This window comes from Stigmatopora nigra, chromosome 20 (assembly GCF_051989575.1).
Source record: "Stigmatopora nigra isolate UIUO_SnigA chromosome 20, RoL_Snig_1.1, whole genome shotgun sequence".
Classification (NCBI taxonomy): Eukaryota; Metazoa; Chordata; class Actinopteri; order Syngnathiformes; family Syngnathidae; genus Stigmatopora; species Stigmatopora nigra.
Genome location: NC_135527.1, coordinates 58,658 through 69,331, shown reverse-complemented (window position 1 = coordinate 69,331; position 10,674 = coordinate 58,658). Strand labels below are relative to the sequence as shown.

At 61.7% G+C, this 10,674-nt stretch overlaps 2 pseudogenes; both read left to right on the top strand.

Moving 5' to 3' along the window:
- Window positions 1-10,674, top strand: part of LOC144213931 (titin-like) — a 43,479-nt pseudogene that overhangs the window by 17,458 nt on the left and 15,347 nt on the right.
- LOC144213979 (5S ribosomal RNA) lies at window positions 7,821-7,939 on the top strand (annotated as a pseudogene).

Genomic DNA, 10,674 nt, shown 5'->3' with positions numbered 1-10,674 from the left:
CACTCCTCAATTGTCTTTGCAGAGGTGCCCAGTCCGCCCGCCAAATTGGGAGTGGCCGACGTCACCAGGGACAGCGTGACCATCGCCTGGACGCGGCCAGAGTACGACGGCGGCAGCCGAGTCAAGGCCTACCTGCTGGACGCCCTGGAGAAGGGCCAGACCAAATGGGTCAAGTGCGCCACGGTGAAGACCACCAGCCACTCCGTCAAAAGCCTGCGGGAAGGCGCCGAGTACTTCTTCAGAGTGCGAGCCGAGAACCACGCCGGTCTGAGCGAGGCCAAAGAGATGATTGCACCCGTCCTCGTCAAAGAAATTCTGGGTAATTCCCCGGCCCGCCGTCTCCGCGGCCGAGTTCATCCGTCCGATCAAATGTCACCGCCAGAGTCTTCTCTTTGACCCCGCTACGGGGCTTGTTCTACCCGGCCCCGCTGAGCCGACTTTTGCTTGAATTTTGACAGAGGCTCCAGAGTTCGACCTGAAGAACTACCCCAAAAATACCGTCTACGTGAGAGCCGGATCCGACCTGACCTTTGACATCCCGCTGAGCGGCAAGCCGATGCCAAAAGTCAGCGTGTCCAAGAACAACGTGCCGGTCAAGGGATCCAAGAGACTCTCCGCCCGGGTCACCCCCGACAGCCTGAGCGTCAGCCTGGAGCAAAGCGTCGCCGGCGATGCCGGGAAGTACCAACTGAGTGCCAGCAATGCGGGCGGCGCCAGCCAGATCTCGGTGAACGTGGTGGTGCTGGATAGGCCCGGACCACCCCTGGGGCCCGTGGAGATCCTGGAGGTGGGAGAGACTACGGCGCACCTGAAATGGACTCCTCCGGAGTACGACGGCGGAAGTCCCGTCACCAACTACGTGCTCCTGAAACGGGAAACCAGCACCCCCACCTGGACAGAGGTGTCGGCCAACGTGGCGCGGAGCCAGATCAGAGCCACCAAGCTGACCAGGGGAGAGGAGTATCAGTTCCGAGTCAGGGCCCAGAACCGTTACGGTCTCAGCGAGCACCTCGACAGCAAGCCGGTGACGATCCGGCTTCCTTTCGGTGAGTCGCCGGGCGGATTTTGTTTTCTCCGACCCCCCCTCACGCACCCTTCCCAAAGCCACCGCCAACTGACTTGTGGCTCTGCGCTTTGAATTCCAGTGGCTCCGGGGCCTCCGTCCACCCCCTGGGTTAGTTTTGTCTGTCGAGACAACCTGACCGTCTGCTGGAACGAACCGGTCAACGACGGCGGCAACGCCGTGACGGGCTACCACCTTCACATGAAGGAAAGGAGCAGCATCCTCTGGCAGAAGATCAACAAAAGCGCCATAGCGGGGAACCAGATGCGGGTCAGCAACATCTGCCCGGGTCTCATCTACGAGTTCAAGGTCACGCCGGGGTGGGCAAAATGAGCAAGACCTCGGAAGAGGTTCTGGCTATCGACGCGTGCGGTGAGTAGCCCTTCTTCTCTGTCACCTATTCGCCGGCCAAGTGGCGGCGAGGCGACGTGGTGCCACGTCCTAACCCTAATTGAAAAGCAAGTATAATGATTATCTTTGTACTGGCTCTTGACTAATTCCTTTCAGTTCACAAAGATAATCATTTTACCTGCTTTTTAATATTAAACACATTATCAATAAGCAGCCATTCTAAAAATGAGTTCATTCTTTGACTTTTGGCTTTTTGTGATGCATTACTGGTCCCCGCTTGACTTTTTTTCTTCTCCTTGGATTTCTTCTGTTCTGAATGCCCTTGTTATTCCTCAATGAATGTTAACTGTAAGGGGCCGCCTGTGGCCCGCGGGCCGAGGTCGGAACCCCCCCGCACAAACACGACCGGGGGCGGGGCCAGCGCGTCGGTGGCGCGACGTCCGCTCGGCCAGCTAACCGGCCTAACCTAATGGCGACGCGCCGTTGTGTCCGCCACAGAGCCCCCCGCAAATGTCCGCGTCAGCGAAGTCACCAAGAACTCGGTGCGCCTGACCTGGCAGAGGCCGCCGTACGACGGCGGCAGTCTGATCAGCGGCTACAGCGTGGAGAGGAGGGATGCGGCTAGCGGAAGGTGGGTGAAGGCCAACTTCACCAACATCCCAGAGATGGGCTTCACGGCGTCCGGACTGACTCAGGACGAGACCTACGAGTTCAGGGTGTACGCCAAAAACGCCGTGGGCTCCGTCAGCAACCCTTCTCTGATCGCCGGCCCGGTCACTTGCGTGGACGCCTGCGGTGAGTGCTCCTTCCGTCCCTCTACGGCTCTCGTGGGTTTCGTCACCGGGCGGGGCCGTCATCCGCCCGCTCTGTCGCGCAGGCGCTCCGGCCACCGACCTGCCTCCCGAGTACCTGGACGTGGTTCGCTACAGAGCCGGAACCTCGGTTAAGATCCGAGTGGGAATCCTCGCCGTGCCACTGCCCGGCATCGAGTGGCTGAAGAACGGAAGGGAGCTGGTGGCCTCTTCGTCCTTGTGCGTGGAGAGCACAACGGACTCCTCGGCCATTTTGATCAAGGACGCCACGCGCCAACACACCGGCTCTTATGAGATCAAAATCAAGAACACACTGGGCTCAGCTAGCGCCACCATCGCCATGGAGATCCTGGGTAGGTGCATTATTTTTCTTCTTTTGCGGTCGCCTCTGAATAGTTGTTTTGGTTTTTAAGGCCAAGCCCACTTGACTCTTTCTCAGACAAACCCGGACCGCCGAGCGGAAGCATCAGCTTCAACCTCGTCACAGCAGACCGGATCGCCTTCCGCTGGGAGCCCGTGTGCAAGGCCGACCTGGGAGGCTCCCAGGTGACGCACTACATCGTGGAGAGGCGCGAAACCAGCAGAGTGGTCTGGGCGACCGTCTCGGAGGATCACCGGCAGACGTACATCTCGGTGGGCAAACTGGTGCGGGGAAACGAATACGTCTTCCGCGTCATGGCCGTCAACAAGTACGACGTGGGAGCCCCGCTGGAGTCGGAGCCCGTGGTGGCAAAGAATGCTTTCGGTAAGCCCGGGGAGCACCTCGGCCTTTCCGCCCGGAGCCTTTCCGCCCGTCGGGTGCCTTCGGGCAACCTTCTCACCTCTGGTTTCTGCCCGTCTCCCTCCGCCAGTCACCCCGGGGCAGCCGCACACTCCCGAAGTCAGCCTCATTACCAAGACCACCATGGTGGTGGAGTGGGAAAGTCCGGGCGTAGACGGCGGTAGCGCGGTGACCGGCTACTACCTGGAGCGGCGTGACAAGAAAAGTCTGCGCTGGTTCCGCGTTTACAAGGAGCCCATTCCCGACAACAAAAAGACCGTCTACCACCTCACCCAAGGGAACCGGTACCAGTACCGCGTCTGCGCCATCAACAGGGCCGGAGAAGGCCCCTTCTCGGAAGAATCCGACTTTTACGAGGCCGCCGATCCCATCGATGAGTCGTCCGGGTCACCGCTTTGGGGAAGGCGCCACCGAGTCGGGCGCCCTCGCCGACGACTTCTCTCGGTTTTTCCAGAATGCCCCGACGAGCCTCGCAAGCTGAAGGTGCTGGATTCCACCAAGACCTCCATCACTTTGGCCTGGTCCCAGCCCGAATGGGACGGGGGCAGCCAAGTGACCGGCTACGTGGTGGAGAAGCTGGTGGAAGGAGAGGAGGACTGGGCCACGCTCACGTCCAAAGGAGAGGTCAAGACCACCGAGTACACCGTCCACGACTTGAAGCCGGACGTCAACTACTTCTTCCGAGTTTCTGCCGCCAACTGCGCGGGCCGCGGGGAAGCCCTGCAGATGAGCGAGCCCGTCCAGGCTAAAGATATCCTGGGTAGGTGTGACTCCACGCTTCACCCTTTCTTCTGGAAGGGAAAACCGGACGTGGCAAATTGACCGGCTGTCTTCCTTCCACAGAGGAAGCTCAGATCGACTCCGACGTGGCCACGAGGACCCACTACATCGTGAAGGCCGGCAAGGACGTGGAGCTCTCGGTTCCGCTGAAGGGACGACCTTCGCCCTCCGCTTCCTGGAGCAAAGGAGACTCGCGCATCGACGACGACCCCTCCTACGAATTCCACCACTCGGACACGGCCACCGTCCTGGTTTTGCGGCGGGTCACCAAGCTGGACACTGGCAAATATAGCGTCAAGATCCAGAACGGCGTGGGGGAGCCCAAGACCCTGAGCTTGTGGGTGAAGGTCCAGGACACCTCAGTGCAGGAACCTGAGGCTGAAAGACGTGACCCGCGGAAGAGTCACCCTGTGCTGGGAGAGCCCCTCGCTGGACGGGGGCGCCGAAATCACCAACTACATCGTAGAAAAGAGGGACTCCTCCAAGAGATACTACTCGGCGGTGAACGGCAAATACACGGAGACCAGCTGCGGCGTGGAGGACCTCTCGGAGAAGACGTCCTACTTCTTCCGCGTCCTGGCCGAGAACGAGAACGGCGTGGGCGAAGCCTGCGAGACTCCGGAGCCGGTGAAGGCCACGGAATGCCCCGGCCCCGTCAGACAAGTCTCCGTGAGGGACTCCTCCAAGACCTGGGTCACCCTGCAGTGGCTGAAGCCTGACCACGACGGCGGCAGCATCATCTCCGACTACGTGGTGGAGAGGAAAGCCGCCGCCGGCGAGGACTGGTCGCTGGGAGAGACCAGTCGCCACTGCCACTTTGAGGTCCCCAAACTCAAGGAGCACTCGGAGGTGTTCTTCAGAGTGGCCGCTCGAAACGAGAAGGGTCAGGGCGACTATGTGAAGACGGGGCCCGTCAAGGTGGCGGACTACGTCATCACCCCCGAGGCCAGCCTGGCCGAGTACCCGGACGGGAGGATCTGCGTCCGCCTGGGACACAACGTCCACCTGGAGCTGCCGTACCGGGGCAAACCAAAGCCCTCGCTGTCGTGGCTGAAGGACAACCTTCCCCTGAAGGAGAGCGAGCGGGTCCGCTTCAAGAAGACCGACGACAAAGCCACCCTCACCATAAAGCGGGTGAAGAAAGAGAACGAGGGCAAGTACACCCTGACGCTGGACAACGTGATCAGCAGAAAGTCCTTCCACGTCCACGTCCTGACCCTGGGTCCCCCGTCCAAGCCCCTCGGGCCCCTCCGCCTGGACGAGGTCAGGGCGGAGAGCGTGCTGATCTCCTGGGACCAGCCCAACGACGACGGCGGCGGAGACATCGCTTGCTACACGGTGGAGAAGCGGGACGCCTCTCGCCCCGACTGGAAGATGGCCTGCTCGGCCGTGCGGGACACGCAATTCAGAGTGCCCAACCTGATCAAGGGGCTCCAGTATCAGTTCCGAGTGTGCGCGGAAAACCGATACGGCGCCAGCGAAGCCTTGCTCTCTCAGCTGGTCCTGGCCAAGCACCAGTTCAGGCCCCCGGGCCCGCCCGGCAAGCCCCTGGCCTACAACGTCACCAACGACGGCATGACCGTCCGCTGGGAGAGGCCCAGCTACGACGGCGGCACGCCCGTCCAGGGCTTCCACCTGGAGAAGAGGGAAAAGAACAGCATCCTGTGACAGAAGGTCAACGCGGCGCCCATCAAGGACAACGACTACAGGGTCCCGGATCTCATCGAAGGCCTGGAGTACTCCTTCCGGGTCTGCGCGCAGAACGACGCCGGCTGCGGCCGGGCCGGCGACGCCAGCGAGCCCGTCATGGCCGTCAGTCCCGTCGGTGAGTTTGGACCGCGGCCGCGCGCCCGTCCAGTGGCGCGTCGTTACTCCGGAAAAAATGCCTTTTGTCAGCCCCCGGAAAAAAAACAAAAATAATGATTCGAGGCCCGCGCTGTGTTTGTCAGATCCTCCCGGCCAGCCGGACTACACTGACGTGACGGCTAACTCCATCACCCTCAAGTGGGAGGCGCCCAAACGTGACGGGGGGAGCAAGGTCACCGCCTACACCGTGGAGAAACGCCAGGGCGAGGGTCGCTGGTTCAAGGCCAACTTGAGCGACGTCCACGACTGCCAGCACACGGTGACCGGCCTGACGCTCAACGAGCGCTATGAGTTCAGGGTCGTGGCCAGAAACGCCATGGGGGTGGTCAGCCCCCCGTCCAACTCGTCCGGTTTGATCGTGGTCCGAAGCGAGAACGGTAAGTGGCACGCAGAAGCCGGCTAAAAGACTGATAATGATCAAACCGTCACGGCCTCATCCCCCCCCCCCCCCCCCCCCCCGACCAGCTGCGCCTCACATCGAGTTTGGCCCAGAATATTTTGAGGGTTTGACGGTGACGGCGGGCGACAACATCAGGGTGAAGGTGGCCATCGGCGGACGGCCCGTTCCCAAGGTGGTCTGGTACCGAGACGGCGTGGAAATCACCAAGAAGATGATGGACATCATCACCGTGGCCGGGCACAGCACTCTTTTCATCAGAGACGCCGACCGCACTCACCGCGGCCTCTACACCGTGGAGGCCACCAACGGCTCCGGCAGCAAAAAGGAGGATCTCCTCATTAAAGTGCAAGGTACGAGGGAGCGGGCTCGGGGACGCTCTCCTTCTCCCCGCCCTCTTTTCGCCCCACTAACCCCGAACCGGATTGTGCGACGCAGACACGCCAGGAGAACCGGTGGGACCCATCGCCTTCAGCGACATCTCCGAGGGCAGGTGCCGTCTGTCGTGGAATCCGCCGGAGAACGACGGCTGCTCGGAAATTTCCCATTACGTGATCGAGAAGCGCGAAACCTCCAAGATCTCCTGGGCGCTGGTGTCCGACAGCTGTCGCGAGTGCAGCTTCACCGCCACCAAACTCATGAAGATCAACGAGTACCAGTTCAGAGTGTCCGCCGTCAACAAGTTTGGGCTGGGCAGACCTTTGGAATCCTGCCCCGTGGTCGCACAGCTGCAATACAGTAAGTCGCGTCGCCCCACCGACACGGACATTTGAATTGAGTTGCGTTGAATTGAATGGAGCGAGCGGCGTCCAGTCCGATGCTTTTGTCGTCACCGTACATGTCTAATGAGATTTCAGACCTTCACCACAAAGTCTTGACTTGTCTCCCTTCGTTGGCTATCCCTCCTCAGCCACCCCTGATTCTCCGGGCACTCCCGACGCCACCGGGGTGACGGGAGAAAGCATCGCTTTGGCCTGGACTCCTCCCACGTCCGACGGAGGAAGCCCCATCCGCCACTACATTGTGGAAAAACGAGAGAAGAAGACCGTCCGCTTCTACAAGGTGCTCTCTAGGAAACCCATCACGGAATGTGCCCACACGGTGCTTCACCTGGCCGAGAATACCGAGTACGAGTTCCGGGTCACGGCGGTCAACGACGCCGGCGTGGGAGGGCCCAGCAACGTCTCCCTGCCCATCAAAGCCGTGGAGCCCAAATACATCCCGTGCGCTCCGTCCGTGGTCTGCGTGTCGGACTCCACCTACTCCTCCATCAGTCTGGAATGGAGCAGACCCGCCGACGACGGCGGCTCCGACATCCTGGGCTACGCCATTGACGTGCAGGAGGGCCCGGAAGCCGACTGGACCAGAGCCAACCCCGAGCTGGTCCCGGACACCAAGTATACGGCCACCGGGCTACGTGGCGGGGTGGACTACAAGTTCCGCGTGGCGGCCGTGAATCAAGTGGGGAGGGGCGAGGACGCCGTCACCCCGGAACCGGCCCGGGCCGTCGAGAGACTGGCGCCGCCCCAGGTGGATATTGACGCCAGCTTCAAGCAGACGCATATTGTCAAGGCCGGCGGCGCCGTCAAGCTAAGCCTCCACTTCAGGGGCAAGCCCGCCCCCCTCGCCACTTGCCAGAAAGAGGAAGGGGAACTGGGCGTCGCGGCGGAGGTCACCAGTGGCGAGGGAAGCAGTACTCTCCATCTGGAAAAGTGTACCAGAAATGATTCGGGCAAATACACCGTCAACCTGGAGAACAGCAGCGGCGCCGCTCACGGCCATACCACCCTGAAAAGGCCCGATCTCGTCCGATCTCGGAAGCCAAGCATGGTTCGGCCTGTTTAGTACCTGATTGGGAGACCGCTTGGGAATACCAGGTGCTGTGAGCATCATACCCCGCATCTTTGGGAGACAAAGTTGGAAACCTTCACGTGGTGTCTCCTGAGAGGCCGCTCGCTGCGGCCTGCGAATTCCAACAAATACCACTCAGAGCTGCCAACAAGGACCGTGGCACCCTACGTTTTTCATCCAGCCGGAGACATTTGACTGCCCCTCACCTCCGACTACCCCCCGGATGAAATAATCCGCGTTCCAGTGGCAGCTCTAGCGCTATCTGAGGGCAATCCTCAGGCGCTTGTAGTGCAAAAACAAAACAAACAAACAGCAGCGGCGGCCAGGCCATGACTTTCACCGTCAAAGTCCTGGACACCCCCGGCCCTCCTCGGGCTCAGGCCTTCCGAGAGGTCTCCAGGGGTTCGGTCACCCTGGCTTGGGAGCCTCCGCTCAACGACGGCGGCGCCCGCGTCCACCACTATATCGTGGAGAGACGGGAGGCCACCCGCCGCACTTGGCAGCAGTCGGGGGGCAAGTGCGCCCAGAATGTCCTGAAGATCCAGGACCTCCTGGAGGGCGTGCCCTACTTCTTCCGGGTCTCGGCGGAGAACCAGCACGGCGTGGGCGAGGCGCTGGAGATCACCGATCCCGTGGTGGCCACGGCCGAGCCGGCGCCACCAAAGAGGTTGGACGTGGTGGACACCACAGACAGCTCGTTGTCGCTGAGCTGGCCCAAGCCGGAGCACGACGGCGGAAGCCGCATCCAGTTCTACGTGGTGGAGGCCCGGCCCCGGGGGACGGACAAGTGGGTCCCGGTCGGCAACACCAAGAACCTCTCCTACGTCATGGACAAGCTCAACAAGGGCGACGAGTATCATGTCCGCGTGAGGGCAAAGAACCAGTCGGGCCTGAGCGGACCCAGGGAGACGCCGGCCCCGGTGACGGTCAAGGAGCCTCACGTCCCGCCGGCGGCCGACCTCAGCGAGATCACCAACCAGCTGATCACCTGCAGATCCGGCAGCACCTTCACCATCCGAGTGCCCATTTCCGGCAGACCCGCTCCCAAGGCGGCCTGGCGGCTGGAGGAGATGAGGCTGAAGAACACGGACCGAGTCTCCATCGGGGTGACCAAAGACTGGGCCAGCATATCCGTCAAGGAGGCCATGAGGGGCGACGGTGGCAAATATCACCTGACCCTGGAGAACGTGGCCGGAAGCCAGACCTTCACCATCGACGTGAACGTCATGGGCAAACCCGCCGCGCCGTCGGGCCCCGTCGCCGTCTCGGCCATCACTTCGGAATCCTGCGTGGTCAGCTGGGAGGCGCCGGAAGATGACGGCGGTACGGACGTCACCAACTACATAGTGGAGAAGCGAGAATCGGGTTCCACCGCCTGGCAGCTGATCAACTCCAGCGTGAAGCGGACGTCTCTGGACATCGCCCATCTCACCGAGTACATGCAGTACACCTTCAGAGTCTCTGCCGAGAACAGATTTGGCGTCAGCAAGCCCGCCGAGTCCGAGACCATCGTGGCCGAGCACCCGTTCGGTGAGTAGAGCCCAGCCGAGCGATCATTCTTCCGCGGCAGAAGCCCCGCCCGGTGGTAACGTGCCGTCTGGACTCTTTGCAGCGCCGCCCGGGCCCCCGACCAGGCCGACCGTGTCCAATGTTTCCGCCAACGCCGTGACCTTGAAGTGGGAGGAGCCCTATCACGACGGCGGCAGCAGAGTCACCAGCTACTGGATTGAGAAGAAAGAGAGAAACAATATTCTCTGGGTGAGGCAGAACAAGATCCCATGCTTTGAGTGCTTCTACCGGGCGGAGGAACTGGTAGACGGTCTGGAGTACCAGTTCCGAGTCTACGCCATGAACGGCGCTGGTCTGAGTAAAGCCAGCGAAGCCTCCAAAGGAGCGGTCACCCAAAATCCAGTCGGTGAGTATCGCCGCCGGCACGTGACCTTACCGGAGCGGGGCTCCGCCGGGCCCGCCGGCTGACGCCGGCCCCACCGGCTGACGCCGGCCAAACTGCTCTCTTCCCAGATCCCCCGAGTAAGCCGGAGGTGACAAAAGTCACCAGGACCACGGTGTCGCTCAAATGGCCGGCTCCACTCAATGACGGCGGCAGTCCCATCGTGGGCTACGTTATCGAACGGAAGCCGTATACCCCCACGGGCGAGGGCCGCTGGCTCAAGTGTAACTACACAAATGTGACCGACACCTTCTACACCGTGACCGAGGGAGAAGCGTACGAGTTCAGAGTCATCGCCAAGAACTCCAACCAGGTCTTCAGCAGCCCGTCCCAGTCCACGGGCTCGGTGCAGTGCATGACCGACTTTGGTGAGCCATCCTTTCCAGCAGAGTCGCCCATCGCCGGGTACACTCTATCTAACCCGCGTCGACGGTTCGGCCCCGATTATCCCGACAGAACCCCCGAAGGCTCAGCTGGACGGAAAACTCCTCTCTGAAGTGGTTCTGGTCAGAGCGGGATCCGATCTGGTCCTGGACGCCGCGGTGGGCGGCAGACCCGAGCCCAAGGCTTCCTGGTCCAAGGGCAACAGGGAGCTGGACCTGTGCGAGAAGTACCACTTGCATTACACGCCCCAGCGGGCCACGGCCGTGGTCAAGTTCTGCGACAGGGACGACAGCGGCAAGTATATTCTCACCGTGAGGAATGCCAGCGGGACCAAGACTGCCGAGGTCAACGTCAAGGTGCTAGGTGAGCGGGGGCCCCCCTCGCCACTCCTCGTCCAATTCCCGCCGGGGCCGCCAGGTGACCGGCGGCGCCGCCGCG